This window comes from Mastomys coucha, unplaced genomic scaffold (assembly GCF_008632895.1).
Source record: "Mastomys coucha isolate ucsf_1 unplaced genomic scaffold, UCSF_Mcou_1 pScaffold22, whole genome shotgun sequence".
NCBI lineage: Eukaryota > Metazoa > Chordata > Mammalia > Rodentia > Muridae > Mastomys > Mastomys coucha.
Genome location: NW_022196905.1, coordinates 166,820,580 through 166,829,337, shown reverse-complemented (window position 1 = coordinate 166,829,337; position 8,758 = coordinate 166,820,580). Strand labels below are relative to the sequence as shown.

The 8,758-nt window shown below is 46.1% G+C and overlaps 1 long non-coding RNA gene across 1 annotated transcript in view; it reads left to right on the top strand.

The window, feature by feature from the left end:
• The window catches only part of LOC116071247, a 93,149-nt gene that overhangs the window by 4,257 nt on the left and 80,134 nt on the right, over positions 1-8,758 (top strand). The window lies entirely within an intron of this gene.

The following is an 8,758-nucleotide window of genomic DNA, read 5'->3' as shown; positions in this document are numbered from 1 at the left end:
GTGTAGTTTCCTCTGAAACACTCCATCCCGTGGGGAAGCTCCTTAGGCAGGAAGGCAAACTAGAAAGCAGAGCATGGCAGAGTCCCTGGTACTCTGGCTTTGACTCGGAGCTGACAGAAGAGCAGGAGCAAGCACAGGCCTTCTGGGGCTCCCTGCTCAGTCATCTTGGCTCTCGTAGGGGACATACGCTCCAGCCCTACCTCCACTTGAGTGGCTGCATGTTCTTTGGCCCTAAATTTTTTTTGTCCAGATAAGACTTTCATTCCCTTTGTAGACCAGGCTGGCCTAAAACTCACAAAGATCCTCCTGTCTTTGCCTCCCAAGTACTGAGATTAAAGGCATGTGCCACCACCGCCTGGTATCCCTGGGAATTTTTAACCAGTGCAAATGCCTGTTATTTCCTGTCCAGGGGCTTAACTGAAGATCGTGGTGAGTCTGTTAGTCTTCGTTGTAAGGGCAATTGTAAGATAATTACAGGACTGAGGCATGAAAGTAGGGTAATATATCCTTAAAAAGATTGCCCTGGGACTCACATTCTGGAGGGGAAAAACTGGAAGCTATCCTTCTAAAAGCTATCTTCTGGCTTCCACACATGAACCATAGCATGCATGTATCCCCTTCCCCTCTTCACCCCCTAAAATAAATAATTAAAAAATTAAAAATGATTATCCTAAGGCTTCTGCTTCAATAAGGACAGATTAAGGTCTAACCAGACAAAAGTTTCCAATAAAAATCTGGGGAAGTCACTGAAAGTACTGGAGAGCAAATGAAATAGACGACAGAGAGATGCCCTCAGAGGGTGAGAGCTGCACAAAGTAAACTTTCTTTTTTGTGGCCTCTTTCACAGTACCAGGTACCAGTGACATGATGCTGGAGGTGACAAGGGGACTGATGGAAATTAGGAATGAGGAAGTTGAAGCCAGCTGTCTTTTGGCTGCTGGATACAGTGGAGGATCCCAAGGGAAAAGACCCAGAGAGCACATCCCTAATGCAGAGCACATCACCTAACGGGAACATTTACCTCTCAGAGAGAGAGCACATCCCTGATGGGGAGCACATCACCTAACGGGAACATTTACCTCTCAGAGAGAGAGCACATCCCTGATGGGGAGCACATCTACCTCTCAGTAGGGAGCACATCCCTGATGGGGAGCATGTTTACCTCTCAAGAGACAGCACATCCCCAAAGGAGAGCACTTATCTCTCAGTAGGGAGGGAGCATATTCCCCAATGGGGAGCACACTTAACCTCTCAGAAGGGAACATATCCCCGATCAGGGAGCACATTTACCTCTCAGTAGGGAGCACATCCCTGATGGGGAGCATGTCTACCTTACCTCTCTGAATGTACATCCCTGATGCAGACCACGCTTCCCTTTCGGTAGGGAGCACATCCCCAACGGGGAGCACACTTACCTCTCAGCAGCTCCTGAACCACACGTGTGCAGTGTGGAATGGTGATTCAGCTTAAGAGAAAGCGCTCAGACTGCTGCGTGAGAGATCAAGCTGCCATGGCCATTCAGAGAAAAGCAATAGAGCCTAGACTTGTCACAATTCAACATTTTCAATGGTCAAGCTCTACTCCAAATTTACCTGGCATTTAAGGAGTCATGAGAAAAAGAAAATCAACTGAAAATGACCCTAAGATGATCCAGATACTTGAAAAAAGATCACATGATAGATCTGACCATTGTCAGTGAAGTGAAGTAATAATATTAAGCCACACCCTATGAATGAAAAGATTAAGAAATCTAAGCTGAGAAATATATATATATATATATATATACAAACATACATATATATGTATTATAATATATATGTATGTGTGTGTGTGTGTGTGTGGTTGATTGAGGGTTTTTTTGTTGTTGTTTGTTTTTGTTTTTTGTTTTTCAAGACAGGGTTTTTCTGTGTAGCCCTGGCTGTTCTGGAACTTGCTCTGTAGCACAGACTGGCCTTAAACTCACAGAGCTCCACCTGCCACAGCCTCCCAAATGCCGGGATTAAAGGTGTGTGTCACCACACCCAGTGTTAAATCGATATTTTAGAATAGAAAACTACAGTGTGTCATTTTGTTATGGATTGCCCTGGTGCTGTTTGTATTTTGATGCTAATTCTGCTTCTGGAGAGGGGCTGCTCCAACCAGAGTGAGCACTTCAGGTGACTTCAGCTGAACCTTCTCCCCATTTTAACTGGTCAAGTAAAGACTAGAGCCTGTGATTGGGCAGTGGAAGGGAAAGGTGGGGCTGGAGGTTTCAGAGAGGGGGAGAGAGAAGAAGAAGGAGAGAGATGACAAAATGGAGGAAGAGGAGGTAGAAGGAAAGTGGAGCAGGACCACGTTGCCTGGAGGAGCCGCAAGTAGAAAGGGATCTCATAGTTAGAGAATAGAGTAGTGTAGTGGTAAATCTGCCCAGTCTAGGCGCACAGCTTATAAATATTATAACTGAGTTGTGTGTGCTCTCTCCAGCCATAGGGGTTGGAGATTTACCATAACAACATCACCCCCTGCAGCTCAGATCCAAACTGTAACACCATGGAAGGTCACGGGGGAATTGTGTGTCAGGTAGCCAAGGGAAATGACATGTTCTGTGCTAGGGGACAAAAGCTCAGGGCTGATTTTTGTCACCAACCACGAAGACTAGAGAAATGAGATGGCTTTAAAAACAAACAATCACACAAACAAAAATGCTAATGTAGAATTCTGTATCTGATAAAAATATTTTTTAAGAGTCAGGGCATTTTTGGGTAAAGGAGAATCCACTGACAGTAGACCTAGACTTACAGTAAAGAAAATATGACTGCTTACACATACACACATGTGCACATAGCATAGTTATGGATAGAAGTAAGGCTTCCATAATGTACTTGAGTGGCACAGTGTCTACTTGAAGCATACTGTAAAATGTGAAGGATGTGAAGGCTGGGATGTAGCTCTCTCTGTTGGGAGAGTGCTTGGCATGGAGCCTTGGGTACAACTCCATGGAGCCTGGGGTTTTGCCCTAGGGAGCCTGGGGTTTATCTCTAGCACTGTGGGTACAACCCCATGGAGCCTTTGGTATAACCCCATAGAACCTTGGGTTTCACCCCATGGAGCCTGGGGTTTCACCCCATGAAGCCTGGGGTTTCACCCCATGGAGCCTGGGGTTTAACTCCAGCATTGTGGACAACTAGGTGTGATGGAACAGGTCAGTAATCTTGCATTGAGACAGAGCCAGGAGGATCAGAAAATCAAGGTCATTCTAGATTATATACTACATGGTTGCAGGTTTGAGGTCAGCCTTGGCTACCTAAGACTGCTTCAAAATAAAGAAATAAAATAAACAAAAAGGTAAAGATATATAGTGCATTTTTAAAAAACAACCACTAAGAATAATAGTAAATAGATGGACAAAAACCCAATATTTACAAACCATTTCCCTCACAAAAGCTTAGTATCCAAAATATACAAGGAAGTCAACTTGACAACAGGAAAACAACCCAATTAAAAGATCGGAGCTGGCTCTGGTATGTCAGGCCTGTAATCCCAGTTACTCTGAGGCATAATGCAGGAGAATCCCAAGTTCAAGGCCTGCCTGGGCTACACAGCGAGTTCAAGACCAGTCTAAGTAACTTAATATGCCTCAGAAAATAAAAATGAAGCAGTGACCTGGGGGAGGCAAATGTCAGAGGATTAAGAGTTCAAGGCCAGCCAGATCTTCATAGCAAGACCCTGTCTGAAAGAACAGAAAACAAACAACAGCTAAACAGAGAAAAAACCCAAGTGTTGGTGAGGTAGAAACACCCGTTCCTTTACTTGGGAAAGTCTGGGGGTTTTACAGAGGGAAACATGTAGTTCCCCTCCTAGTGTTCACCCATGTGAGATGAAAATTGACGTCCACCTAAAGACATGTTCATGAGTGCTGTTTTCAAAACGTCTCAAAACTAGGAAGAACCCAACGTGAGTGTAGTAACTGCCGAGCCGATAGACAGATGAGCGGATAGACAGACAAGCGTGTCCTGGCACTGCTCAGCAACTCGAAGGAGGAACGGGAGAGCCTGCAAAATGGAAGCGCTAAAAATTCCATGCGGCCTGTTTGCATTTATATAAAATCTTAGAGAAGTAAGAGAAAATGGTGTCTGCCTAGGGTGGCGCGGATGTAGGGGGTGGGCATGTGTGTGTGTGTGTGTGTGTGTGGTATGTTGGGGGAGGTATGTGGATGGTGTGTGTGGTGTGGTATGGTTTATGCTCCTGTGATTGTCTGTGGTATGTGTGTGGGGTAGGGGTGTGTGTGTGCACATGTGTCTGGTGTGTTTGGTGTATGTGGTCTGTGTATGTATGTATGTGTGTGTGTTGTATGTGTGTATGCATGTTCCTGTCCTTGTCTGTGGTATGTGTGTAGTGTGTGTGGGGTTATGGGGATGTGTGTGTGTATGTGTGGTGCAGGGTATGTGTTTGGTGTATATAGGGTTGGTGTCTATAGTGGCACTTGTATGAAAAAGTCTTATGGTGATGGGGAAATGTCTATGTCTTCATGGTGGACATGTTTACATGAGTCTATATAGTAACAAAAAATTTCATCAAATATTATATTAAAATGGACGAACTCATGGCTCCAAGCTATACTTAGCTGCAGTGTGTTACACAGATGGACAGCAAGCATGGATACCAGAGGACCAGGCAGAGGCTAGAGTCTCCCCTTGCTCTCTGAGCTTCATACACTGTTCATTTTCTCATTCATTGCACTGCAGCTGGAGAGAGCCACGGACCCGAACGGAAGAACCTGGTCCGTTTCCAAGGACCTATAACACAAAGGGCCAAATCCCCACTGCCGCTGGCTGTCACTGTCTCCGTCTCCTGGCTGGTTCCCAAGCATGTTATTAGGTTAACTGCGATCTTGTCCACAGAGCAATCCCAATTCCAGGGAGACAAATAGCCACTAAGCCAGGGAGTTTGAGCAGCTTATCCAGCGCAACTTTATTTCCTTAACGCAGGCCTCCGTTTTGTCCGCCTAGCAAAGAGCTAAGCCACACTGCCCCGGCACCTTCTGAGCCCTGAGTTGGCACTTTGAGACACAATGCAGATTTGATTTATGTTTTTATTTATGTTTATCTATGCATGCTCTTTGGCAGATATTTCCTGCTTCTTCCCCAGTGCCTGATTGCCTTTCAAGGGTCCACAAAAGTACCTTCCCGCTGAGTGAAGCCCTTCCCACTGATCTGGGCAGTCTACATCAGATGACACAGTACTTATTTATATGCAGTCTAGTGTAGACTGTTTGGACTGGTTTTTATAGTAATGTTGGTCTTCTCAACTGGAGTCTTTTGTTTGTTTGTTTGAGACAAGCTCTCACTGGGTAGCCCTGGCTGTCCTGGAACTCACTCTGTAGACCAGGCTGGTTCCAGACTCAGAGATCCGCCTGCCTCTGCCTCCAGAGTGCTGGGATTAAAGGTGTGCACCACCATGTCTGATACATCTCTAGTCTTGCTATCTTCAGCATCCCTGCCTCAATGCACATATACACACACAGCTGTGATTTGGGTAGAGCGTCTCTAAAGGGCTCATGGCTGGAAGCTTTGTCTTTAGTACAATGAACCTTTAAGAAGTGGGACCTGCTAGGAGGCAATGAGATCACTAGGGGTTTGGCATCAGAAAAGATTAAAGTAGTTCTTATAGAACCCCAGTTACCTTCTACGAGAGTGAGTTGCTACAAAAGAACAATCCTGAACCCCAATCTCTGGCTTCCTGTGTCACCATACGACCCCTCTCTTTAGCTCATGCTCCCACCTTTATGCCATCACCTGTAATATATTCAGAAGGCCATCATCAAGCCAGTAGACCTCTGAAACTGGGAGCTAACTTCTTTTCTCTATAATGTATTTAGTTTCTGGTATTTTGCTATAGCAATGGATTCATTGATATTCCCACCCCCCATGAGTTTTAAGCCTAAGCACTAACTCCATGTTCAGTTTAGTCTTGTTAGGTTCATCTTATTTAGTCTACTGTTGTAACATGCCTCCCTTTTAGTTCTAGTTAATGTTCACCTTCTGTGTTTAATACCATGGGCATTCTTGTGTGGCAATGAAACACAAGACTGTCCCCAGGTCTCACAAACCAGAGTGAGCAAAAGTTGTCTCTGGAAGCTCCCAAGCCACCAGCCGTCCTTACTGTTCTTCATTTAGTAGAAGTTGACGGAGCTTAGGTTCAGAATCTTCCCCCCAAACAGCTGTGTGGTGAGGCCCAGTGCAGAGCTCCAAGTGAGAGTACATCTTTCCCTTACACTCTTGCATGCCTGTTGGCCGTATAGCATGATTTATTTTAGGCACAGACTGATTTCTACTTGGCCGTAAGCACATGGATCCCATACACATGTACATCAAGGCTTCTTCTTCCAAAGTTTAATAGAAATGAAGCCCGTGTGCCACATGGGTGGTCTTAGAAGTCAGCTAGTCCTATGGTGGAGTCCTGGGTCTGTCAACTGGGTGATCTTGCTTTAGCTGCAGTGTCTCTCTTTCTAGATCTTTTAAAGCAAGGTTTGTAAGGCAAATGAAGGAGCTTCAATACGAACAGTGCTTAGCACAGGGTCTGAGGTAGGATTAATAGCTCAACAAATGGTACTTGTTAAGCTCTTCCCATTGTGTACAAACTATGGGGTATGAAGCTAAACAGGTTCTTTTTCAGCCAGGAGGCCCAGGCTGGATGAACAGAAGAGGGGTAGCTGGTGGCTGGCTTCATCCTTTGATCCTCCTGGGACACACTAGGCTTCCCATCCCTGCTGGGAAGTGCTGCCCGCCAGAGGTTGTGGTATTCTGTGGTATTCTGGGTGAGTCTGTGCGGGTTTCAAAGACAGCGGGTCCTTTTGAAGGGAGTATTTGCAGCTCATTAGCTTTGGGGCAGAGACCACCAACCAAATCTAATCTGGGTCGGCAAAGACCTCTGCATGGGGTTGGAGAAGATAAACTTGCTAGCCTTTCTCTGCAGACTAGAGCTCTCAGGGAAGAGAGGCCAGATAGACCCCCACCTGCAGGAATGTGTAAGGGTGTGAAGACACAAAGCCTCCCACACTAAAGCAGAAATGACCCAGCTTAACCTGCCTATCCCAGAGACACGTATGTCAAAAAATACCATTTGATGGTGATTACTCTGGTAACAAGAGAGATGCACATCAAAGCCGAAAGCCTCCTGCCAGGCTAACCACACACCAGCTGTGCTGTGGGTTTGATCTTGTGAAGGGGTGGGGCTTCTTGTTTTCTCCTGAAACCTCAGGATGTCCCACCCTTCAGAGAGAATTCCACAGCCAAGGGGTCAGGACACCAGCTAGGAATATTTCCAGGCCAATCCACTTGTTAGGAGTGCTCTCACACTGACCTTAGGGGCTCCTGTTGACAATAGTAGCTTCCTCATCCTTTCTCCGAACTTGGAAGATGAGAACATCCCCAACCCCCTCCCCCACAAGACAGGGTTTCTCCTTGTAGCCCTGGCTGTCCTCGAACTTGCTTTGTAGATTAGGCTGGCCTCGAACTCAGAGACCCTCTTGCCTCTGCTTTCTGAGTTGTTGGTGCTAAAGGCATATGCCACCACTTCTTGGTTTGAAGATAAAAGCTTTTTAGCCAGGCAGTGGTGGTGCACATCTTTAATCCCAGCCCTTGGGAGGCAGAGGCAGACGGATTTCTGAGTTCGAGCCTGGTCTACAGAGTGAGTTCCAGGACAGCCAGGGCTACACAAAGAAACCCTGTCTCGAAAAACAAAAAAACTCAAAAAACCAAAAAACACACTCCCCCAAGAAAAAGTCCACCCCCCCCAAAAAAACCAAAAAAGCTTTTAAAGAAAATATATTTATTATTACCATTAAGTGTGTGTGTGTGTATGTGCGCATATGTGTGTGCACATGCGTACACACACAAACACACACACACACACACACACACACACACACACACACACACACACGCGTCCATGGAGGCCAGAGGCACTGTTATTCCCCCTGGAACTAGAGTTATAACTCAGCTCATCTGGAGAAGCTGTGTGTGACCTTTTAACTGCTGAGCCCTCAGTGTCCAAGGATTTTTGTTTATTTGTTTTGTTTCTGAGATGGGGTTTCTCTGTGTAGCCCTGGCAGTCCTGGGACTTGCTTTGTAGACCAGACTGGCCACTACCCAGCTTTTTTTTTTTTAAAGGGGTTTCTTGGATGGAGTCCAGGATGACCCTTGAGGGTTGAAGCCTACAGTGAAGCTGCCTATAAAGTTTCCACAGAGGATCATGACAAGAATGTGCCAGCCTTGTAAGCCTTTCTCTGAGAGGCACTGGCCCAGGAGGGGTTAGTCCCCTTAATCCTGCTATGGGGAAGGTAGCTAAGCTCTAGGCCTGCAAACAGGGTTTTGAATTTGTCTTTAAATGCACATGGTTGTAAAGACGCCTGTTCCTAAGGGCATATTTTGCTAGCACAAACACAAGAGGGTTAAGGTACACTGTTTGAATAGAATGCTGTGCAGGAGCCAAAAGGGGGCCCAATAGAAACTTAGACCATTTCCCCAGGTTCCCGCCCTCTTACTTTTAGGCCAGGTTGCCTTATGTAGTCCAGGATGATTGGAACGTGTATGATCATCCTCCCTCTGCCCCAGGAGTGTGGTTATCCCCAACCAGAGTCACCCAACCCTGAGCAGTCCTCCTCGGACTTCACTGCTAGATGGACTGAGTTAGCCATGTGGACGCTGAATCTGGAGTTCTGGTCAGTTCGGTCCTCAGTGAGGGTGGCATTCTGATGAACTTTAAAGACAGACCTCTG